Source organism: Pongo abelii, chromosome 5 (genome assembly GCF_028885655.2).
Source record: "Pongo abelii isolate AG06213 chromosome 5, NHGRI_mPonAbe1-v2.0_pri, whole genome shotgun sequence".
Lineage (NCBI taxonomy): Eukaryota > Metazoa > Chordata > Mammalia > Primates > Hominidae > Pongo > Pongo abelii.
Window position 1 is genome coordinate 166,292,651 of NC_071990.2, and position 25,660 is coordinate 166,318,310.

General features: G+C 39.5%; 1 long non-coding RNA gene across 1 annotated transcript; it reads right to left on the bottom strand.

Moving 5' to 3' along the window:
• Positions 1 to 18,037: 18,037 nt before the first annotated feature.
• LOC129060131 (uncharacterized) lies at positions 18,038 to 25,063 on the bottom strand. Its single transcript, XR_010140396.1, has 3 exons — positions 24,936 to 25,063; positions 23,388 to 24,246; positions 18,038 to 18,471 (listed from the first exon to the last, which is right to left on the bottom strand). It is a non-coding gene; the product is annotated as an uncharacterized LOC129060131 (long non-coding RNA).
• Positions 25,064 to 25,660: the final 597 nt, after the last annotated feature.

The following is a 25,660-nucleotide window of genomic DNA, read 5'->3' on the forward strand; positions in this document are numbered from 1 at the left end:
AAATTTTATTTATGGACAAATTAGTTTTCAAAAGGAGTTAAAGACATTAGATGGTAGAGGGTAAGACCAATTATTTTCCAGATCAGTATTTTTAGGTTAAGAAGTTACACCCCTATTAGGAATGGGGGTGGCGTACTTTAATATTGTTGTTCCAGAAAGTGTCTTGGCTGAAGTACAGAGTATCTGCTGAAAAAAAGATGGTACCAGAATTTGAAAGAGTTTATTAAAAAACAATTGATACTAAACTAGAGGGCTTAATTTATTTTCAGTAAACTTCAACTATTGAGAGTTTTTCTTTCTCATATTCATAGAGCTATCATAGCAGATGACTGTGAAGTGCCTCAGAAGAAGAGACATAGCAATCTGGAGCTTTATGAAATGTATTGTTAGTATGATTAGAACTCTGTACAAGCCTATAAATGAACAAATGCTGTTAGTGGCTATAGAAATGGAAAATAAAATACATGAAAGATACAATGCAGAAGTAATTGGTAACAGTCCATGATGAAAAAATAAAACATGCAAGTCAGAGGAGTAGGTAATAGTTAATGTTTGAAAAACTGGGAAAAGGCTGATAACAACGGAATTGGAAAGCATGTTTCTGGGATTCAGTCTGGGGAGATCGATGCCTTTAGTGGGTGAGTAGGAAGAAGCAAAGGCAGAAAAAAAGAGCGAAAGAAGCTAAGTAAACAGAGAAAACTTAAGTAACCCAGGGGGTGTGTGTTAAAGAAACTAGAGTGGAAGAAAACTACAAGAGACTTGCTGTAGACTAACAGCCTTTTAAGAGAGAGCTCCAACAAAAAAGGTAAGACTATACCATGAGACTTAATCTTTACGAGTGCATTAATCATCTGACGGAGAGGGGTGAGGAAACGGAAGCATTCATTATTTCTCTTTGGCATTTCCAGGAGAAGAATGACATGAGATGGTACAGTTGAAGAAACATCAAGGCCAAGGAAAGGTTTTTCTCAAGAAATGTTACCTAGTTGGCAAAACGGCCAAAAGGAAATTGTGATCAATTGTAAAACAAGAATAGAATGAATGAAAGAGACATTCGTGAACTTCTGAATAGGAAGTTCATTGAAATTAATCCATTTGAATCAGTTGGATGAATATGGAAGATAATTAATATTCATTTCTGATTGATTCTTACTTAGTGTTTAGCTTTTATGTCTTCTAAATTGAGATGGTGGATGAATGTAAGAACTACGTGATTTTTCATGAGTCTAAATTTTATCGAATAGTGTTAAAACACACTGATAAAATAATACAGAGTAACTGACTCATTGGCACTAAAAAAAAGAAGCAAGGTTTTAGCAATATTGTTGAAGACGATTTTATTAAAACTATACTTTTCATATGGCTAAACTATAATGGTATTTTGCAATAAGACAAAATATCTACATAGGGTCTTTGAGAATTGTCCAGAAAATCTAACAAATTTCCCCAAGATGAGGAAACAAAAATAAACTTGCTCAATGATTTGTATTGAATATACCTTATTTACAGTCTTTTTGTTTGTTTGTTTGTTTGAGACAGTCTTGCTCTGTCGCCCAGGCTGGAGTGCAGTGGTGCAATCTCGGCTCACTGCAATCTCTGCCTCCCAGGTTCAAGCGATTCTTCTGCCTCAGGCTCCCTAGTAGCTGGGACTACAGGCATGCGCCACTACGCCCATCTAATTTTTGTATTTTTACTAGAGATGGGATTTCAACATTTTGGCCAGGCTGTTCTCAAACTCCTGACCTCATGATCCACCCACCTCAGCCTCCCAAAGTGCTGGGATTACAGGCATGAGCCACTGTGCCCAGCCTTATTTACAGTCTTTAAAATTCTAAGACAAGCTGGTTATAAATCTACTGTTGAATGTGGATTTTTTGGTATCTCGGGGTCAATATTCACTATGTTGCTGTTCATTCAGCTCTGTCGAAACTCAAATCATTCACAGGAAAAAAGTTATGAACAAAACACCGTTAGCTTTTTGACACGAGTTAAACATTCTTGTTTTGAAACTGAGTATGAGTCTAGAGGCTAAGTAGCTATCCCCAGATCATAAGGCAATAGGGACTACTTGTTCCTGAAAAGATACAGCCTCATTTCTGCACTGTGTGTTATGTGACGACTCATTTTTTATTCCAGTTAATCATGTACAAAGCTATTCAAAAGAATTCCGGATCAACATGAATAGTATTATAAATCCAGGCAGGAGTTCAGAGGTTTTTATAAGAGATATCTATAATTATTGCTTAGACTGCCAAAAGCACAATAAAAGAAACTACAACTCTGAATAGCAGGCATAAAATTCATATTAGCCTTATGGAATACACACAGATTAAATTCTAACATTCAATTAATTCAAGGTTAAGGCTACATCCACATTTGAAGAGACAGCAAAGTGAGGATCTCCATTATTTTGTAAGTCATTGAGCAATATATTGGACTGTTGGCTGCTATATTTAGTATAATATGATATAGCCTTTGAAAGGTTATAAAAGTATGATTTTTGTAAAGCTTTTATTTTTTAGAATATAAATGTTAAGTATAAAAACTCAATCATCTCAGCATGCGTAAAGAAAGTTAAAAAAAAAGCTTGAAATTCCACCACCAGAAATAACCACTGTCAATTCGTCTGCATCAGCATTTCAGTGACTGCATACTATTCCATTTTATATCTGTGCTGAGTTTCACATAAATCAATTTCTCATTGATGAAATATGGTTTGCTTCAAATTTTTCACAATTATGAAAACAATCACGGATATCTTTCTGTCTACAATGATTTCCATTTGTGATCTTTTTTTCCACAAGATGCCCCAGAAATGTGATTGCTGAACATTTTATATCTTAATACATTTTTTCAAATTTTCTCATCAGAAAGTTTATATCAATTTGCACTCCTTCACTATAAGATAAACGTACCCATTATTAATACTCGGCAACTCCAGTCTGTCAAATTTTTAATCTTTTCAAGACACTAGAGAAAAATATGTTATATTATTACTTTTAATTCTTTTTAGATTTTAGAGATAGGGTCTTGCTTTGCCATCCAGGCTGGAGTCCAGTGGCACAATCCCAGCTTGGTGCAGCCTTGATCTTTCAGGCTCAAGCAAGCTTCTTGTCCCAGCCTCCCATGTAGCTGGGACTATAGGTGTGTGCCACCACACCTGGCTGATTTTCTCAATTTTTTGAAGAGACAGGGTGTTGTAATGTTGTCCAGACTAGTCTCGAATTCCTTGTCTCAAGCAACCTTCCTGCTTTGGCCTCCCAAAATGCTGGGATTATAGGTGCGAGCCACTATACCTGGCTAAATATTTCACGTTTTATTTTAAAATTTGGTCGTATTTTCAAATATTTGCTGTGAGTTGTGGGGTTTTTATTGAGGATATTTTTCCAGTGTCTTCTTTTTCATTAGTTATATACATTTAAGGTTTACATTATGATGTTTTGGAATACATATGCATATGTGTGTATATATATATACACACACAATTACTAGTCAAGCAAAGTAACATATTCATCACTTCATGCAGTCATCTTTTTTGTGGTTAAGGGTACTTAAAATCTACTATCCTTGCAAATGTTCAATGTACAATACAATATTTAACTCTACAATGTTCAGTATACAATACAATATTTAACTCTAGTCCTCAATGCTGTGCATTAGCTCTCTAGACTTATTCATCCCATACAGTGCAAGTTTGTATCTTTTGACCTACATCTCCCCATTTCCTTCCACTCCCTGCCCCTGTTAACCACAATTCTACTCTCTATTTCTATGTATTTGACATTTTTTTGGATTCCACATATAAGTGAGATCATAAACCAGACACAGAAATAACCTATGCCAATATATAGAAGAAACAATTTCCAAGATATGGAAACAACTAATTCATCAATGAATAAATGAATAAAATGATTTTGGTGTGTATATAAAAACTGAAATTGTGTGTGTGTTCATATCTATCTATCTATCTATCTATCTATCAATCTATCTATCTATCATCTACACACACACAACATATTTATACATGTCTTCCAGATTCATTCATGTTGTCAGAAATGGCAGTGACTCCTTTTTTTTTTCTTTGAGATGGAGTTTCGCTCTTGTTGCCCAAGCTGGAGTGCAATGGCATGATCTCAGCTCACCGCAACCTGCATCTCCCGGGTTCAAGCAATTCTCCCACCTCAGCCTCCCGAGTAGTTGGGATTACAGGCATGCACCACCACGCCCAGCTAATTTTGTATTTTTTTAATGGAGATGGGGTTTCTCCATGTTGGTCAGGCTGGTCTTGAACTCCTGGCCTCGGGTGATCCACTTGCCTCAGCCTCCCAAAGTGCTGGGATTACAGGCGTGAACCACTGGGCCCAGCCATCCTTTTCTAAGACTCAATAATATTTCATTGTATACACATATACAAATGTTCAGTGTACAATACAATATCTAACTCTACATTTCATTGTACTCTAATATTTCATTGTATACACATATACAATACAATATTGTGGTGTATATATATGTGCATATATATATTTACAATTTTGGTATATATATATTTGGTGCGTATATATGTATTTCTATACTATATATTATATATATTTGTATATATTGTTGTGTATATATTACAGTTATTACTAGAGTCAGCATATTTATCTGTATCAGGGTATCTATAGCATTGATTCACTCATTTGACAAAAACTTATTAGGCAACTACTATGTGCCAAACACTGTTTAAGAAATTTATCACAGGGCGGGAGAGAGCCCATGTCCTATCCTCAGAGAGCAGGAAAGAGTAGAAACTCTACCAAAGCAGTAACAAACAAATGCATACAAAATAAATTATTGATGATACAGTTTTAGGTCCTGATGAAATATGCAGAAAATAGAAAACTGGGGATAGAGAGGGAATGGAGGATGGGTTGTTGTAACTTTGTCCTTAAGGATATGACTTTTGAGCTGAGACATGAATAAGGAGAAGGATTCAGCCATTGAAGTTCTGAGAGATCATGCTGGGTAGAGGGAAGACAGAGCTTTGTAGGTCATAGTAAAAATTATGGATTTTATCCTTGCTGTAATGGGAAGACATTGTAGGCTTGGTACTTTCTGTGTGTGGAGGGTACTTGTCGGTTTTATGTTGTCAGTTGACACTGCTGTCACTGCACACTGTAATAAGTGGATGACTACATTTTCTGGCTTTGCCTGTGATAGTGTTTTGACAATGGGTAAGATAGATCAGAGACCACAGCTCTCTGTACTTGTCTATTTGTTATAAAGGAGGGCTTCGAGTGGTCCACACCTAAAGCATCAGCAATGTTTGTTGGCAACTGAATGAATGATTTTGGTAATAAGATGCCAAAATGGAATTATATCTGACTTAGTTTGGCAAAAAAAAAAAAAGGAAAGAAAGAAAGAGTGCTGAATATAACTCCATTCCAATATGAAGTACTAGGTACTTATGGAAGCCCTGTGAAAAGACAGGGTCTCTCTCTGTTGCCGTGGCTGGAGTGCAGTGGTGTGATCATGGTTTACTGCAGCCTCAACCTCCTGGGCTCAAGAGAGCCTCCTGCCTTACCCTCCTGAATAGCTGAGATTACAGGTGCACACCACCACGCCCAGCTAATTTTTAAGATTTTTTGTAGAGATGGGGTCTCTCTATGTTGCCCAGGCTGGTCTCCAATTCCTGGCCTCAAGTGATCCTCCCACCTTAGCCTCCTAAAATGTTGAGATTACAGGCATGAGTCACTGTGCCTGGCCCGTACTCTTTCTGTTTTAACTCCAACGTATCATAAATGGAAAAAATCATGAAAGAAGTCTCTTTTTGCAAGAAAGGATTTCTTTCCTTACTTCATATTTTTTGCTATTACAGAAGCTATTCATATGCATTGTTGAAAATTTAAAAATAAAAACAAGCAAAAATGGCAAAATAAACTATATTTCGACTACAGAGATTACCATTGTGAATACTTTCATGTATATTATAAACATACATTTACCTGTTCTCTCTCCTATGCATGCATTTTTAATTCATATGAGATGATACTGCCTAATTTTATTTTGTACATCTTTCAGTCACTTTTCAAATCCTCATTTCAATACATTTTTATCTCATTTAAAGATCACATCATTTTCAAATGTCTTCAATTATCTATAAAATGTCCTTCATATCTGGTATGTCCAAACATTGTCAAAGTGGAGTTTGCACTTCATCTAGGTATTTTGTGTCCATTGCTCCACTCTTTTTCGTGATAACAAAGAAACTAGGCCCTTTGTACAACCTGGTAAAAGAGTGTCTATTGATAGACACGCTTGAGTCTGTGGCATGATTTCTCTTCATCCTGTGATGGAGGGGAAGGCAGTGGCTCTCCCTTTCCTCCCTCACTTAACTCTTGTGAGGGAAACTTGGAGAGATACAGTAATGGGCTTGATACGAATTTCGCAGAGTTTTTAGACACAATGAATTGGTATCTAAATTATACTTGGAAAATTCCAAAGCAAGAGACAGTAATCTGCTAGCTGCCTTGTGAGCAGAGTCACGATGGCAGACATGAGACCAGCATTTCTACCCATGATACCCATGGCGGGTCCCAGGAGCAAACTTTCTCCACAACAACTGCAGACTCTACAAAGAGAACAACAGATGTCAAGAAACTAAGGAAGTTTCCACTGGAGGAGATGGAACATTCACACCACAGGAAGTACAACTGCTATTTCCAGCGAGGACATTTCTAATGAGTCAATTTCAAATATCCACTTACTGCATCAAAACATTATAGTCAGATAATATTTTTTCTGTACCCTACCTCTCCTTTCCACCCCAACCCTGGAAGAACTAATGGCTGCCCAGTGGACAGAGATGCAAGCAGCCAAGGGACGAAAGGGAGAGGAAGATGGCAGCCCCATTCCTGTCCCGGGAGGACCCCACCCCGGATCCAGCCTGCAAGAAAGAAGCTTTGATGAGTAAGGAAATTTGGAGTTTTCATTATTACAGTTTAATTAGAGGAATGAATGCAGCTGCTGTGACTTCAATTTGGAGACTTATTTGTTATCTAAAGGTGACCAGAAATACAAGTGACCTACCTGAGATTTTTCCATCAAGGCTGGTGGGAGGTATTATACGAACTGCTTTGTGATTTTACCCTATTATGTTCCACTTGTTCAAGGCACTAATTATGGGCAAATAGTTGCTCTCTTCTCATGGAAAATAAGAAGAAAATAGCAAGTGTTCCTTTAAAATTCTTTTTACTTTATATGCACATATCCCCTCATGGTAAATATCTCCTTTGAGAGTGAGCTTCTTAACTTAAACTATTAATTTTTATTGTCACCATGCAAGCAGATATTTATATTGCACCAGATAGTTTATAAAGCACTTTCATATTCATTACCTTTATTGCCACATTTTTATTGACTGTATCCTTTCTATATTCCCAAGTTACATTTGCATTATAACAGAATTCTTGTTTTCAACATATCTTACTGTGTTATCTTCCAGCTTCCAGTTCCACGAATGTTTAGGTGATCCAAAATTAGAACTGAATTCTTATTTTCAGGAATACAAAAAAAGCACATGGGGTGCTAGGACGTCTTGTGTGTATTTAGGAAGTAGCCTATTCCATAAGTTGGGTGCCATTTGGTCATTATCCTAAGGAGAAAGAAACCAGAATGCTAAAGAGTAAATTAAGAAAAAAAAAAAAAAAAGAAACAAGCAAATGTTTAAAAGCCACACTGACCATACGGCATTTCCTTAAGAAGATAATAAGCTTCTTTAATTCAGTTCAGCAAACTGCATGTCCAGAACTCTTCCAATGAAGAGACATAAAATGCAAGAAAGAAGGGAAATTAAAAGCTGCTGGATTTGGATAGGAAATTTATAATATTCACAGAACAGCAGTTCTCGTTAGACACATAAAAATTAAGAAAAGGTAAGAATTCTATAAGAAGTAAAGCAACACTCAATAATTATATCTTTCTTTCTTGCAGAAATAAATGATACGGCAGTCCACTGTCAGCAGTAGCAGCAGTTTAAGAAAAATGACTCACTTCTCTCTCTTGACAAAGACACTGAGTAGAGTGTGAAGTAACAGTATAGGGTCAGACTGTTAAATATTTCAGAAGAGGGAAGAGAGTTTTTTTCATTGTAAAGAAAGAATTTCACTTCAGACAAATGGGAAGTTCTTTAGTAATTCAATTGGGAGGGGTATAAGAGCTACTGAAAAATACCATGTCTTCATTTAAAGACAGACTGTTTAGAAGCTAGTATATAAAGCCAAGCTACCTTTATAGGTGCTTTTGAAAACCTCACTATTCAATACCTGTTAGGAGAGAGGCGGGTGCTTCAGCCAACAATGGCTTGTTTGAAGAGGTCAGAAATAGAAAGTCATTCCAGAGGCTTGGTGCTCATTGATGCTGGGACATAATGCACCTACTTAGGCTCTATTTTAGTATAAAAACATCCTTATTATTGGTCAGAAAACCTTGCACTCTTATCCTAATCGCTTTGTTCCGAGAGTCAGAAGCATTTTTCACCCACAAGGCTCTCGTCGGTTAAGACTTCAGTGTTATTTTCCATCCAGGTAATTATAGGTTGCAGGAATATCTTCATGGTCTATAACATTGTTGCACATATGTTATAACAAAACACTTAACCAATAATAGAACCAGTTCAGATAGTTAAAGAACGTATTTGGTGTCTATCATTGTATGCCACTAAACTAGCACAGAGCAGATTTAAAAACAATGCTTCATGCTTTTAGATCTCTAAAAACCTAAACCAACCTAATAGATACAAAAAAAAAAAATTCAGGTTGCCTTTAAATTTTTCTTTTAAATTTCAAATGATAATTTCATTATTTCATAATAAAAATACTTTTTTAAACAAAAAGAAGAAAATAAAAAATATACTTTGGAAATAATTATCCTCTTGTTTTTGGCCTCACTCATGCAATAAAGAAACTATGAAAAACTATACAGGTATTCTCTATCTTCCAGGGCTGAAAAGACAACCCTTCATCAAATCACTGCTCAATGAGAGGACTTTTAGGGCAGATTGTATTTTGCAAATATTGTTGCAAAAATATGCCCCATGAGCTTCCGAAATCTTGCCACTTCCCCAACAAGAGAAGAGACAAAAGAAGAGAAAGGGTTTTTCTTTCCTTGAAACTAGGCTAGACTGTGTGGCTGTCCTAACTAATAGAGGATTTGAGAACTGACAATATGAAACTTCTGAGGCTAGGTCACAAAAACACCTGGACCCTTACTTTCTTAGAATGTTTAATCTTGAACTCTCACAAGCAGGCTGTGAGGAAGCCTAAGCAATCCGTGGACAGACTCACTTAAAAATATAGAAGCAAATTAAATGTTTTTCTATATTAAAATGTAGAAACAAGGGCTTCCAAACTGGGGTTCAGAGTGTATATATGTATACATGCATATATTTATGTGTATACGTTTATATGTGTATATATATATACATATACACATACACATAAACAAATTCTCTCCATATATACATACTCTATATATTTAGAGTATACATATACACAATATATAGAATACACATATAGCATGAAAAGAAACAATGGGGCCAGGCGTGGTGACTCACGCCTGCAATCCCAAAACTTTGAGAGGCCGAGGATTTGGATCACTTAAGGCAAGGAGTTTGAGACCAGCCTGGTCAGCATGGCAAAACCCCGTCTCTACTAAAAATACAAAAAAAAATTAGCCGGACATGGTGGCATGTGCCTGTAATCCCAGCCGTTTGGGAGGCTGAGGTGGGAAAATTGCTTAAACCTGGGAGGTAGAGGTTGCAGTGAGCCAAGATCTTCCCACTGCACTCTAGCCTGAGTGACAGAGCAAGACTCCATCTCAAAAAAAAAAAAAAAGAAAAGAAAAGAAAAGAAAAGAAACAATGTATAGTGATTTAAAATGATAAAATTATGTATTTTCAAAAAATAGTGGCTATGTGGTGCATAGTTTTAAATTAATTTTAAGTTAAAAAGGCTATAAGGCAGGATCAGCCATTTCTGTTTTTGTTACAGACGGATATAAATAGATATCTAGATATTTAAATATCTTGGTAGAGGAATATAAAATTCTAGAAGACGTATCAAAATACCAACAGTAGTTGTATATAAGTGGTAGGATAGTAAGTGATTTTGATTTTTTTCATATTTCACTTATCTGTATGTTCCAATTTCTTTTCCAGTTAGCATGTATTATTTAAAAATAAAAGTTAGAAGATTATATAACTCAAACTATTTCAAATGCTTTAAGCATTTGATTTGCTCATTCTATTGCCCATTGTGTTTACATAATGCTAAGCAGCTAGAAATACAGTTCTCTTAATGTGCCTGGTAGTGCCCTTTAAAAACGTGTTTCTCTCAGATGTCTATGAATGCTTTTTGCAGGTGGCTGTGTGGGGGATGTAGAAATCTCTTCTTTGGGAAACGAAAAAAGAACTATAGATTGCTTCCTTCCTTGAAAAACACTCCCTCTTGCCCTTACTCAAAAGACTTCTATGCTTGTTTCCTGTGTAATGTTATCAGTGATCTCTCAACAGCAGCTGCTGTGGTGAAATCCATGAACTTTTTGACTTTACGTGGATTTGTAAAAAAAATTCCTTGCTCGTATTTGTTACATAACCACCAAGTTCATTGATTTTTATGCACAGATATGGGTAGTTTGTGTATTTCTCAAATAGCTACTTTTTAATATTTTATTTTATAAAGAAGATTTCAGGAAGAGTAAAAAATAACCTGAGACAACCTCCCTTTTCTTTTGCTAAGATGGTCTTCTAACATTGAAAGAAGTTCCATTTAACATTCCCCGGCTCAAAGTGGTGTCCCTAGTGGAAAGGGCAGGCCAACTCCCATAAAACTTGTGTTCTACCCTTTCACTTGGGACCCTCCTCTCCCTTTCCCCAAAGTTGTACAGTCAGGAAAAGCACCTTTGCTACCTGGATTTCCAATCCACATCTCTATGGTAGATGCAATTTTAGAGAACACTTTTCTAAAAGACATAGATTTGCTTAAATATATTCTGGAACAAAATGGGACATCTTTTCTGCACTTATGGGGACTAGAAGAAAGTGAAATAGTTACTGTCTTGAAAAGCCAAGACTATGTTCAGATGGATGCTTTGTCCTCACTCTGCATAATTCCTGCAACTTGTTAGAAGCCCTTTTATTGATTAGACTACAACAACTACCCACGAACTACTAGAAAGCATATGGTGTGTCAGCACAGAGAAGATATATTAAAACCGACACCGAATGAAGAATTTAAATGTAAAAACCATAACTCTAAGATATTCTTATCCATAGAAAGATCTATGTGATAGAAACTCATAATGAAAGTCATACTTAATTTCCATTTTGTTTACATTACATTTGGTTGGCTCAAGAAAACCATAACACTGGACATATTTGATCTAAAATGTACACATATTTTTTTTTCCTATATGATTAGTGAAAAACAACAGAACTCATGGTGGTTAAAAAGTATTGGTATGATACTTAAATTTTGTAATAAAAATTCCCGAACTGGCCAGGGCTTCTGGCCAAGAAATATGAATTTACAAAGGAAAGTAAGTATATCACTTTCTGGGAAATGTTATTAGCTTTTCAAGGGGAGGATTTGTGATTTGTCAGAGCAGACCAGGGTGCTTGGCAATCTGGCTTTTGGAAGATGAGGCCGTCCTCCTCCCTGGGAGTGCCTATACTGTGTTTCTGATCTCTGTTTTTATTTTCTGAAATGCAAATAGGATCAAATTTTTCTTTACAATTTGAAATAAAACAGGATATAAGACTTGACTATTTTATATATAACTTGAACTAAAATCAAAATTTCCTAATACTTAAAAATGCTACTAAGTGCTAGTTCAGATATACTTTTCTGTGAGCTCAGATATGTATTTTATACTTCATTAAAACATTATACTCCCTGCATGTAATTGTGGGATTTCTTTATAAGAAATGTAACTTATGTTTCCAGGGGTTTCCAAACCCCACGTCACACTGGAATCCTGAGAATATTTTTTCTTGAAAGCATATTCCAAAACTATCTAGATTTATTTAATCAGTATCTCTAGGATTAGGCCCAGGCTTGCTGGAATCAAAGCTGAATCCAGAAAAAAGTGGGGGGAAGGAGGGAGGTTGAAATAAACAGGTGAGCAAAAAATGAAAGGGATTATTTCCTAAAACTTACATGGGACATTTTTTATTTGTAGTTTCAAGAATGTTGAAAAGCAGTTTTGTTATTTTCATTTGTCATTGTATCATTAGTATTTTCCCATGTCATTTAATAGTACTTCGTGGTAAAGAATGTAAATATTTTAAGAAAAAAAAATTGAAGAAAGGATGTAAAACATATCTCTCATGGGCTAGACTATATTCAAGTATTTTGCAAATTTTCTACTTTCTACTATGAAGTCAGTATTTTATGAAACTAATTTTTTAAGTAACTGGAAGACTTTTATTTCTACAAATATGGCAGAGAAAACATGCGGTTTATCGTATCTAAACCTACTAGATAAAATGAAAAAGCTAATTTTCAAATACAGACCTGAGCCGAGGATAAGCACAAGCAACAAAGCTCAGTATAAAACTTATACTGCAGATATGGGATTATCCAATAGAGCATATATGATAAATACCTAAATATATAAGGAATAACAAAGGAAAAAAATGAAATAAAAAGGGAAAAGGTATAAATGGCCAGATATATTTAATATTTAATAAAGAACTAAATAAACCTTTCAGAATAAATTACATATACTTGCCTGCTACTTTACATTAGAAATTCAATGGAAGGACTAAAGAACATATTAATCAAAGCAGAAAAAAGTCTTAGTGTACTGAACTGAAAAAATAAACCAGCATAAGCCCAAGGTGACCAAAAAGAGGAACCATGAAGATTTGAGTGACATAGATTATAGAAAAATAACATGAAGTAGATGTCTTATTGAAGATCTAGAAAGAAAAAAATAGATAGATTAAGCAAAAGAATGAGAAATAGATGGATAACATTTGAATATGATGAAAGATAAACATTCAATAAGATGTATAGTTAAACATATCATAAGCAAACAGCTGAACACAAAAACAAAACCAAAAAGAATATTAAAGGTAGTCAGAGAGAAAAGATAAAATGGCCTACTGAAAACTGGCCATAAGACCCAAAGCTGGCATCACAAGAGAAGCCAACAAAAGAGTGGGTTTACGTATCCTCAACATGATGACAGTAAATAGATCTTAACTTAGAATTCTAAATGTAGGAAGTCCATCTTTTAAGAGTGAAAACAAACCAAAGATGGCCCCCAAAATCTTAAAAAAGAATTATACTAGTCCCTCATTGATAGAATTCTGAAGGATATGGTTTACAAAGAAAACAATGTTCGCAGAAGGAAGCTGCAGATATAATAAAAAATGTAAGCAAAAGAAAAGGTAAATATAGAAATAAGTGTAAACAAACAACCATTTTATAAAACATAAGAATGCTGTGTGTGTGTGTGCGTGTGCGTGTGCGTGTGTACACCATCCTGAGAACACCATTTAAAATTTCAGGCTAAACTCACTAATTTATGAGCACGAATACCAAAACTTCAAAATGTCTTAGCAGATAAAATCCAAAAATGTATTGATAAGATAATGCATTCTAACCAAGTTTAGAGCATTCCAGGAAGATCAGGTTGACTCAATATTAGAAAACAAATTTATAAAATGTATCACATTCATGCAGAAAAAACATTAGATATATTTCAATTATTTGGTTAATTGGATTAACAATGGATATTAATATACCATTAATGTTTCAAACAGAACAAAACAAAAATTCCTAGTAATTTAGGAATAGTGGGGAAATTTTATGCTCTAATAAAACACACACAAAAATATATTTCATCAACATCTTATTTAATTATGAAATATTATGCACATTACCATATAGTCAGGGATATAATTGATTTTCTGCTGTTACCATATCTATTCAACATTGTTCTTCAGCACCCAGTCACCACAATAAATAAGAAAAAGAAACGAATAGTGTAAGGTTTGGAAAGAAAGAGGTAGTTACTATGATTATTCATATCAGCATGGAGAGACAAAAATATAATGTGAGCCAGGAATGTAATTTTTCTAGTTGCTATATTTGTAAAAAAATTAAAGTATACAAATTAATACATTGTGCTACTTACGTAATGATAGAGAACATAAGGCATAAACAGATCAGGAATGGTTTAGAAACAGATCCATACATACGTGGAAAATCTCTGAATGTTAGAGGTTCTATTGCACTTCAGTGCAGAAAGGAGAGTTATTCAATAAACAATGCTGGAAAACTTTGTTATCTATATGGGGAAAATAAAATTATATTCTTACTTTACACCATAAACAAAAGTCAGTTTATTATGTATCAGTAACTTAAAATGTAAAAGGCAAACTTTTCAAAATGTAAAATACAGCACAGCAGAATTGCGGTGATTTGAGTTTGGGTCCTTCCAAAATTCTTATGTTAAATTTTGAATCCCCAAGGTGATGGTATTAGGAAGCGGGTCATTTAAGAGGTGAGTTTATAATGAGGGCAGACCGCTCAGAAATGGGATTAGCGTCTTTATAATAAGGCCCTAACCGGACTCCTGGCCTGTTCCACCCTGTGAGGACAGACAAAGAAGGTACCATCTGTGTCTGGCCTCTTGTGAGTCACTGAATTTGCCTTGATGGTATACTCCCACACTCCAGGACTGTGGAAGAAATAAATTTCTGTTGTTTATAAGCTACCCAGTTTATGGCATTTTGTTATATCAGCCTGGATAGACTAAAACAAGAATGTCTTTATGATTATGTGCTAAAAAAAAAATCCACATTTTGAAACAAGACACAGAAAGCATCAACCATGAAAGAAAAGATAAATTCTACTACATCAAGAGATATCTGTGCACCAAAAGACACCATGAAGAGTTAGAAAATAAGCCACAAGCCAGTAGAAAATATTTACCTATCTATAACTGAAAAATTAATAACCAGACTATTAAATGGGATTTCTATGGATCAGAAAGAAAAAGTTGAGAAACGGGCAAATAATTTGTAGGCATCTCATGAGGGAAAAAATGAATTAAAAATATGGATAATTGTTCAACGTTTTTAGTAATCACAGAAATGCAAATTAAAACTCTAAGAAGATAACGTTTTGCACTTTCCATATTGGCAGGCCCTCTCCACGCTTCATTTTCCTCTCTCTTCTTCAGGAAAGCCTTGCTAATTTCAACCATTTGTTCAGCTTATTGCCTTACACAGAAACCCCTGTTGAAATTTTTATTGGTGTGATGGATCAAGTTGAGGAGATCTGCAGTTTTTTTATGATAGGCTTCATATTCAATAACATTGTATGTCTCTATTTAATTCGGTATTTTTAAATGAATTTCAACGAAGTATCATAATTTTCATTAAAAAAAGACTTGCACTTAATAAAATTATTTCAGGATATTTTAAAATGTTTATAGCTATTGTAAATGGCATCATTCTAATTATTAATTTTTCTATTCATTGTTGGTCTGTAGAAAGACTATATACATATTACTCATAGCTGGCAATATTACTCAATTCATTTACTAATTCTTAAAATTTCTGTAAGTTTTTATGAGGGGGTTTGTTTTTTACTATTTATATGTTGAATTTCTAATTCCCATAGTGATGGTATTAGGAGGCAGGTCACTTAAGAGGTGACTAATTATAAACCTGTAGGGCAGCCACAGGTTTGGACCAACTGTGTGTGCTCTGACCAAATTGAGATGTGCTCTAAGTGCAAAGTATACAATGAATTTCAAAGACTTAGTGTGAAAAAATGGAAACTGCTTCATTGATAAGTTGTATATTGAATGCATGCTGAAATAATAATATTTTGGACCCAAGAAGAGCCAGGCAGAACAAGCCAGGGCTGGCCTAAAGCCAGGATGACTTGATGGTGGTTCCTAGACTTGCATTAAGGCTCCATCTTGGGACCGTTTCAGCTTCAGGTGGGGTGAGGATTTATTCAGGGGCTCATCTGTAGGAAGAGCTAAATTACAAGATTGTGATTCAAGCAGGGCCTGGAATGAGTTCATTGAAATAACCCAACATGGATTCAACTACTTTTGTTTTTAATTAGAGATTTAAAATCTGAGTCTCCATGCAAATGGAATTTTTACAGAACACAAAAATCTCCCATTCCTGAGAACTGTTTGAGGTTTCCCCCGAATTCTCAGTGAATTATTCCTTCCTTTGTTCAGTTCCTGTCACCATCCTGTTGGAACGGACGCCTGCCCACCATGATCCGCAGATTCTGGACGGAGACTCAGGAGAGGAAGCTGAGACAAGGACGCCACAGTGCGGAAAGGAGCCTCCCTCTTCCGAGCTGAAGATCTCAGCCGTTCCCGCTGCATCCAGGAGCAGTCCAGGAGCTTCCCCAACAGTGAACACAGACCCAGGGCTCCTTCCCGAATGAGGAAGTGAATAAGCCGCTTCCTGCAAGACTAGGTGGAAGGGCCTCTCTCCCACTAAGGCCTCTGTCCCACTGCTCCGTGGGCGCCGGTGTTTTCTCCTCCGGGCTGCAGCACCCCACACCGCGCTCTCCACGAGCTCCCGTCATGGAAACACCTCCGCCTCCCCCAGTTCACTGGCTGCTCTCTCCTGAAACCTTTCCTCCCTGTATCTCCCCAGGGAGCCCACGGGGTTTCCTCAGCTTCAGCGCCTGGTGGAGGCCTCAGCTCTTCAGATGCCTGTCCCCGCGGCTACCAGGGAGTGCGGCACCAGCAGCAGCCCAACCCTCGCTGTCTTTGCTGCCATTGCTGGTTTCGCAGGCTTGTCCTGGGCTAACCATGGGCTTCCTCACTCTGCTCAACAGCTGCCCAGGGCTGCTGTGCACCAGGCAGCCACCGCGCCCTGCTCACGAGAGAATATACCGCCATTACCAGAGACCTCACCCCACTCAGGAGAAGCCACCAGCCGCTCACCAGAGGCCTCACCCCACTCACCAGAGACCTCATCCAGTTCACCAGAGGCCATCCACACCCTTCATGAGAGGTCGCAGCTGCCAGCGTCCATGCTAAGGGTTGGTGTTTCTTCCTTATCTGTATCAGAGGTATTTGAACAAGAGCGACTCCATCTTGAATAGGGGCTGGGTAAAATGAGGCTGAGACCTATTGGGCTGCATTCCCAGGATGTTATGGCATTCTAAATCACAGGATGAAACAGGAGGTTGGCATAAGATATAGGTCACAAAGACCTTGCTGATAAAACAGTCTGAGGTAAAGAAGCTGGCCAGACCCCACCAAAACGAAGATGGCGACCTCTGGTCTCCTCACTGCTCATTATATGTTAATTATAATACATTAGCATGCTTAAAGACACTTTCAGCAGCACCAGGAGAGTTTACAAATGCCATGAAAACATCAGGAAGTTACCCTATATGGTCTGAAAAAGGGAGGAACCCTCAGTTCCAGGGAATTTCCCACCCGTTTCCCAGAAAACTCATGAATAATCCACCCCTCCTTTAGCACATAATCAAGAAATAATCGTAAAAGTAGGCAATCAACAGCCCATGCATCTGCTCTGCCTATGGAGTAGCCATTTGTTATTCCTCTGCTTTCTTAAGAAATTTGCTTCCACTTTATGGATTTGCGTTGAATTCTTTCTTTTTCCAGATCCAAGAACTCTCTCTTGGGGTCTGGATCGGGACCCCTTTCGGGTAACATCTGGACTAAGAAACTCTTTCAATGAGGGATTTGAGAACAAAGTTCTTAGTGTCTCTAGAGACAGGAGGTTGGTTCCCTCCCTCTCCACAGTTATCCCACAGCTAAGAGGAAGCAGGATTTCAGAAGGCAGGATAAGGGAGCAGTCCAGGAGCCCCACATCGCCAGGAGGAAGCCCTTCCTCCTCCTTCAGCAGTAGGGTCTGCCTCTACTCCTTCAGGTCCCCTGCTCATCTTTCCCCTTCCTACCTTCTTTACTCCTGGTTCCCATCGTAGTCTGTCAAACAGGAAGCAGGAGCTTACCCACAGGCCTTTTTGGCTCCTTGTACATCAGCATCTTTCACGCACGTCCGTGTGAAGAGACCACCAAACAGGCTTTGTGTGAGCAATAAAGCTTTTAATCATCTGGGTGCAGGCAGGCTGAGTCCGAGAAGAGTCAGCAAAGGGAGATAGGGGTGGGGCCGTTTTATAGGATTTGGGTAGGTAAAGGAAAATTACAGTCAAAGGGGGGTTGTTCTCTGGCGGGCAGAGTGGGGGTCACAAGGTGCTTAGTAGGGGAGCTTTTGAGCCAGGATGAGCCAGGAGAAGGAATTTCACAAGACGATGTCATCAGTTAAGGCAGAAACAGGCCATTTTCACTTCTTTTATGGTGGAATATCATCAGTTAAGGCAGGGTCCGGCCATCTGGATGTGTAAGTGCAGGTCACAGGGTATATGATGGTTTAGCTTGGGCTCAGAGGCCTGACATTCCTGTCTTCTTATATTAACAAGAAAAATAAAACAAAATAGTGGTAAAGTGTTGGGACAGCAAAAATTTTGGGGGATGCTATGGCGAGATAATGGGTGATGTTTCTCACGGCTGCTTCGAGCGGGATTAGGGGCGGTGTGGGAACCTGGAGTGGGAGAGATTAAGCTGAAGGAAGATTTTGTGGTAAGGGGTGATATTGTGGGGTTGTTAGAAGAAACATTTGTCGTGTAGAATTATTGGTAATGGCCTGGATATGGTTTTGTATGAATTGAAAAACTAAATGGAATAAGAGAAGGAGAAAAACAGGTATAAAAGGTCTAAGAATTGGGACGACCCAGGACATCTGATTAGAGAGTGCCTAAGGAGATTCAGCATAGTCCTGCCAGCAAAGATTATTTATTTACTTCAAGAGTTAAGAGTGGCAATTTGGGGATAGCACCAGGAGATATCAGCTGTGATGGCTTGGAGAAACAGTGTAAACCGTCAGTGTAAACAAGAGCAGGGCATGTATGAATAGTTGAAAACGGTGAATAGGAGTATGACTAGACAGAAGATAGTAGGGATGACAAGTTTTTTTGGGGCACAGTCTAAGTTGGTCTGGTGTCTGGAATGAGACTGAGGCCTAACAGAAAGGAGCGTCTATACAGGAGCTCAAATGGGCTGTACTTTGTAGCACTCTGAGAACAGGTCTGACTTCTGAGAAAGGAAAGTGGTAAAAGTATTGTCCAGTCCTTTTTAAGTTGGTGGCTGAGCTTGGTGAGGTGTGTTTTTAAAAGACCTTTAGTCTGTTCTACTTTTGCTGAAGACGGAGGACTGTAAGGGATATAAAGGTTTCACTGAATACTAAGAGCCTGAAAAACTGCTTGGCTGATTTGACGAATAAAGGCTGGTCTGTTATCAGACTGTGTAGAGGTGGGAAGGCTAAACTGAGGAATTATATCTGACAGAACAGAAGAAATGACAAGGCTAAACTGAGGAATTATGTCTGACAGAAGGGAAGAATTGACTGTGGTGGCCTTCTCAGACCCTGTAGGAAAGGCCTGTACCTATCCAGTGAAAGTGTCTACCTAGACTAAGAGGTATTTTAGTTATCTGACTCGGGGCATGTTGAGTAAAGCTAATTTGCCAGTCCTGGGTGGGGGCAAATCCTTGAGCTTGATGTGTAGGGAAGGGAGGGGGCCTGAATAATCCCTGAGGAGTAGTAGAATAGCAGATGGAACACTGAGAAGTTATTTTCTTGAGAACAGGTTTCCACGATGGAAAGGAAATGAGAGGTTCTAAGAGGCGGGCTAGTGGCTTGTACTATAGCATAGCCTGCCTTTGCTGGTGTGTGGCAATTAGGCCTGGTGGAACTGCCATCAATAAATCAAGCGTGATCAGGGTGAGGAACAGGAAAGAAGAAAATATGGGGAAATGGGGTGAATGTCAGGTGGATCAGAGAGATACAGTCATGGGGGTCAGGTGTGGTATCAGGAATAATGTGGGAGGCCGGATTGAAGTCTGGGCCAGGAACAATGGTAATTGTGGGACTTAACAAAGAGTGAGTACAGCTGAAGGAGCCAGGGAGCAGAAAGTATATGCGTCAGGTATGAGGAAGAAAATAGATTTTGGAAGTTATGAGAAATGTAGAGAGTGAGTTGAGCATAGTTTGTGATTTTTAGGGCCTCTAAAAGTATTAAAGCAGCGGCAGCTGCTGCATGCAGACATGAGGGCTAGGCTAGAACAGTAAGGTCAAGTTGTTTGCACAGAAAGGCTACAGGGTGCGGTCCTGGCTCTTGTGTAAGAATTCTGACTGCACTAACCATGCCTAGGAAAGAAAAGAGTTTTTGTTTTGTAAGGGATTGAGGTTTGGGAGATTAATTGGACACGATCAGCAGGGAGAGCACGTGTGTTTTTATGAGAATTATGCTGAGATGGGTAACAGATGAGGATGAAATTTGGGCTTGACTGAAGTAATGGGGGCTATCTGCGAAGGCTTGCGGCAGTACAGCCTAGGTAATTTGCTGAGCCTGATGGGTGTCAGGGTCAGTCCAAGTGAAAGCGAAGACAGGCTGGAATTAAGGGTGCAAAGGAATAGTAAAGAAAGCATGTTTGAGATCTAGAACAGAATAATGGGTTGTAGAGGCAGGTACTGAGGATAGGAGAGTATATGGGTTTGGCACCACGGGGTGGATAGGGAAAACAATTTGGTTGATAAGGCGCAGATCCTGAACTAACCTGTAAGCCTTGTCTGGTTTTAGGACAGGTAAAATGGGGGAATGGTAAGGAGAGTTTATAGGCTTTAAAAGGCCATGCTGTAGCAGGCAAGTGATAACAGGCTTTAATCTTTTCAAAGTGTGCTGTGGGATGGGATATTGGCATTGAGCGGGGTAAGGGTGATTAGGTTTTAATGAGATTGTAAGGGGTGCATGATCGGTCGCCAAGGAGGGAATAGAGGCCTCTTATATTTGTGGGTTAAGGTGGGGGGATATGAGAGGAGGATGCGAAGGAGGCTTTGAACTGGGGAAAAGGTGGCAATGAGATGTAGCTGTAGTCCAGGAATAGTCAGGGAAGCAGATAATTTAGTTAAAGTGTCTCGGCCTAGTAAGGGAACTGGGCAGGTGGGGATAACTAAAAAGGAGTGCTTAAACGAGTGTTATCCAAGTTGGCACCAGAGTCGGGGAGTTTTCAGAGGTTTAGAAGCCTGGCCGTCAATACCCACAACAGTTATGGAGGCAAGGGAAACAGGCCCTTGAAAACAAGGTAATGTGGAGTGGGTAGCCTCCGTATTGACTAAGGGGACGGACTTACCTTCCACTTTGAGAGTTACCCGAAGCTCGGCATCCGTGATGGTCTAGGGGGCTTCTGAGGCAATCGGGCAGCATCAGTCTTCAGCCGCTAAGCCAAGAAGATCTGGGAAGGAGTCAGAGAGCCTTGGGCCAGAGTTCCAGGGGCTCTGGGAGTGGCTGCCAGGTGAGTTGGACAGTCTGATTTCCAGTGGGGTCCCGCACAGATGGGACGCGGCTTTGGAGGAATCCTGGGTTGTGGGCATTCCTTGGCCTGGTGGCCAGATTTCTGGCACTTGTAGCAAGCTCCTGGGAGAGGAGGTTCTGGAGGAACACCTGGCCGCTGCGATTCAGGCGCTTGGAAGTTGTGTGCTGGAGATGTGGCTGGGGTTTGTCTCACAGTGGAGGCAAGGAATTGCAACTTTTTTCTATTATTGTACACCTTGAAGGCGAGGTTAATTAAGTCTTGTTGTGGGGTTTGAGGGCCAGAATTTAATTTTTGGAGTTTTATTTAATGTCGGGAGCAGATTGGGTAATAAAATGTATTTTGAGAGTAAGACGGCCTTTTGACCTTCTAGGGTCTGGGGCTGTAATGCGTCTCAGGGTTGCTGCCAAACGAGCCATGAACTGGGCTGAGTTTTTCATATTTGATGAAAGAGCCTAAACGCTCACTGATTTGGGAGAGGTCTGATAAAGAAAAAGGAGCATTAACCTTGACTATGCCTTTAGCTTCAGCCACCTTTTTAAGAGGAAACTGCTGGGCAGGTAGGGGAGGGCTACTCACGGAATGAAACTGTAAACTGGACCGGGTGTGAGGAGGGGAGGTGATAAAAGGACTATAGGGTGGAGGAGCGAAGGCTGAGGATGAATTGGGACCTAGCTCGGCCTGGTGAGGAGCAGCCTGGGGAGGAGGGGAGAGGTCAGATGGGTCTGTAGAAAAGGAAGATTAGAAAAACTCAGTGACGCTTGGGGTTGGGACTGAGGGGACAGGCGGGAGGGAAAGAAGGAAGATTTGGGACGAGTTGCACTGGGCACAGAGACTAGGGAGGGACTGATGTGTAAAAGAATGCCTAGACGTCAGGCACCTCAGACCATTTGCCTGTTTTTCAACAAAAATTATTTAGGTCTTGTAGGATGGAGAAATTGAAAGTGCCGTTTTCTGGCTATTTGGAACTACTGTTGAGTTTGTGTTCAGGTCAAGCGGCATTGCAGAATAAAATAAGGCATTTATGTTTTAGGTCAGGTGTGAGTTGAAGAGGTTTTAAGTTTTTGAGGACACAGGCTAAGGGAGAAGAAGGAGGAATGGAGGGTGGAAGGTTGCCCATAGTGAAGGAGGCAAGCCCAGAGAAAAGAGACAGTAGAGATATGGAGGGAAGGGGTTCAGGGGTTCTTACCCTCCAGAAAAGTGGGAAAGGGATCAGGGCACAGAGATACGAGGTCGGGGCATGGAAATAAGGGATTGGGGTGCAGAGATATAAGAGGTTGGGGCGTGGAAATAAGGGATTGGGGCACAGAGATACAAGAGGTTGGGGCGTGGAAATAAGGGATCGGGGCACAGAGATATAAGAGGTTGGGGCGTGGAAATAAGGGATCGGGGCACAGAGATATAAGAGCTTGTGGCGTGGAAATAAGGGATGGGGCACAGAGATATAAGAGGTTGGGGCGTGGAAATAAGGGATGGGGCACAGAGATATAAGGGGTATTTGCCCCTCCCCTAGAAAAGTGGGACTTGCCACTAAGGGTGAAGGAGAAGGGGTTGGGGGTTTCTTGCCCCCCAGAAAGGCGGAGAAGGGGTAGAGACATGGAGAGAAGGGGTTGGGTACTTGCCTCTTCCCCAGAAAAGCGGGACTTGCCACTAAGGGTGAAGGACCAAGGCAGGCATCCCTGCATGGTCTGACACCTCTGAAACCTGGGTGAATAATCAGAGAGGTGTCCCTGCAATGATTAAACACCAAGGGAAGGCTGCCTTCCCTAGTCTGTGACCGGCGCCGGAGTTTTGGGTCCACGGATAAAACGTGTCTCCTTTGTCTCTACCAGAAAATGAAAGGAATTGAAATTAAGAGAAGGGAGAGATTGAAGTGTGGAGCCAAGATTGAAAGGAGAAAGAGGTTGAGGGTTAGTGAGGGAGTTTGGAGAAGAAAGTAAAAAGAGGCCACTTACTGGATTTGAAATTGGTGAGATGTTTCTTGGGCTGGTTGGTCTGAGGACCTGAGGTCATAGGTGGATCTTTCTCACGGAGCAAAGAGCAGGAGGACGGGATTGATCTCCCAAGGGAGGTCCCCTGATCCGAGTCACGGCACCAAATTTCATGTGCGTCCATGTGAAGAGACCACCAAACAGGCTTCGTGTGAGCAATAAAGCTGTTTATTTCACCTGGGTGCAGGCGGGCTGAGTCCGAAAAGAGAGTCAGGGAAGGGAGATAGGGGTGGGGCCGTTTTATAAGATTTGGGTAGGTAAAGGAAAATTACAGTCAAAGTGGGGTTGTTCTCTGGCAGACAGAGTGGGGGTCACAAGGTGCTCAGTGGGGGAGCTTTTGAGCCAGGATGAGCCAGGAGAAGGAATTTCACAAGACAATGTCATCAGTTAAGGCAGGAAAAGGCCATTTTCACTACTTTTGTGGTGGAATGCCATCAGTTAAGGCAGGAACCGGCCATCTGGATGTGTAAGTGCAGGCCACAGGGGATATGATGGCTTAGCTTGGGCTCAGAGGCCTGACAGCATCTATCTGAACATCTAATATAAATGTTCCTAAAATTTTCTATTCCTTTTGGAGCAATCTGGGTCAGTTTGGAGGTTTTCTGGCTAAGGCGTTGGATGAGTCTACACACTGGCTTTTCTGTGCTTCTGCTCTGGCCGGTTCAGAATTCTGCTTCAGAGCGGGTTTATTGCCAAACAGAATGGTATCCTTCTCCTGGGGCTTTTTTCTTGGCATCCATTGAAATGTAAATGGTACTACCCTCATGTTTTCCAAATTGAGTGTCACAGAACACAAATATCCAATGGGATGCTAATGGGAGTTCTGAAAAGAAAAAAAAAAACGTATTCTGAAGTTAAATGAGTTTGGAAAACTCCACATACCCGGAGAATTATCATGCATATTAGCACATTAAGAACCTGAGACATTCTTTAGTGAATTATTCCATTATTTTGTGTAGCCAGAACTTGTCAAACCTATTTGATCACAGAACCTTCTTTACTGATTAATACTTATTAACATTTTGCAGGACACTAGTATTCTGTTTATCTCAGTTTGGGAGACACAGGAAGATTGCTTTCTCATGGTTCTTTCCTAATCCCCTACTTAGACAGTCAAAAGAAGACTTTTTTGTTATTGTTGCTGCTGTTTAGTTATTGTCTTGTAATTCAACACAATTTAATAATATTAAGGATCAGTTTTACTAGTGAGACTCAAACTGCAGATGTATTGCCAAACCTCTGCAGGTCTCCTGAAGGTCCCAGTCACTTTGAGCAGCTACTCCCTGGCTGTTTCTGTCACAGCACGCTCTCTAAAATTGGCCTGGGAAGATTCCTCCTCAGAATCAGTTTTCATTAGCTTTCTACTTCTTTCTTGCTCCTGCCCTGGAAATTGTCATGGCTGTAGGCTTTTGTATGACTATCTTCATAGCCCATTTTTTATTCACTTATACTGATATTTCCTCCTTTATCCTCACAGAAACAGGTTTGACTTCAGTAAACAAATACTGTTACCAGAAAGGGGTCCTGATCCAGACCACAAGAGAGTGTTCTTGGATCTCACGCAAGAAAGAATTAAAGGCAAATCCATAGAGTAAAGTGAAAGCAAGTTTGTTAAAAAAGTAAAGGAATGAAAGAATGGCTACTCCATAGGCAGAGCAGCAGCACGGCCCGCTCTTTGGCTATTTTATAGTTATTTCTTGATTATATGCTAAATGAGGGGTGGATTATTCATGAGTTTTCTGGGAAAGGGGTGGGGGCAATTCCCGGAATTGAGGGTTCCTCCCCATTGTAGAGCATGTAGGGTGACTTTCTGATGTTGCCATGGCATTTGTAAACCGTCATGGCACTGGTGGGAATGTCTTTTAACATGCTAATGTATTATAATTAGTGTGTAATAAGCAGTGAGGATGACCAGAGGTCTGTTTCCTTGCCTTCTTGGTTTTGGTGGGATTTGGCCAGCTCTTTTACCGCATGCTGTTTTATCAGCAAGGTCTTTGTGACCTGTATCTTGTGCCAACCTCCTATCTCAAGGTTGCACAGAATGTCAGCAGCAGGACTTGTCAGTAGCCTGGAATTTATGTCAATCAACTCTTTATCTTGTGTCAAGAATATCTGGGCCAGTGCAACGTAAAAACACTCAGGAACAGACATGCAACACAACTCTTGCCCCTTCCTTCTGTCCTGTCTGAACACATTCCTCACAAAATAGGCTTATCCAAATATTGGAAATAATGCTT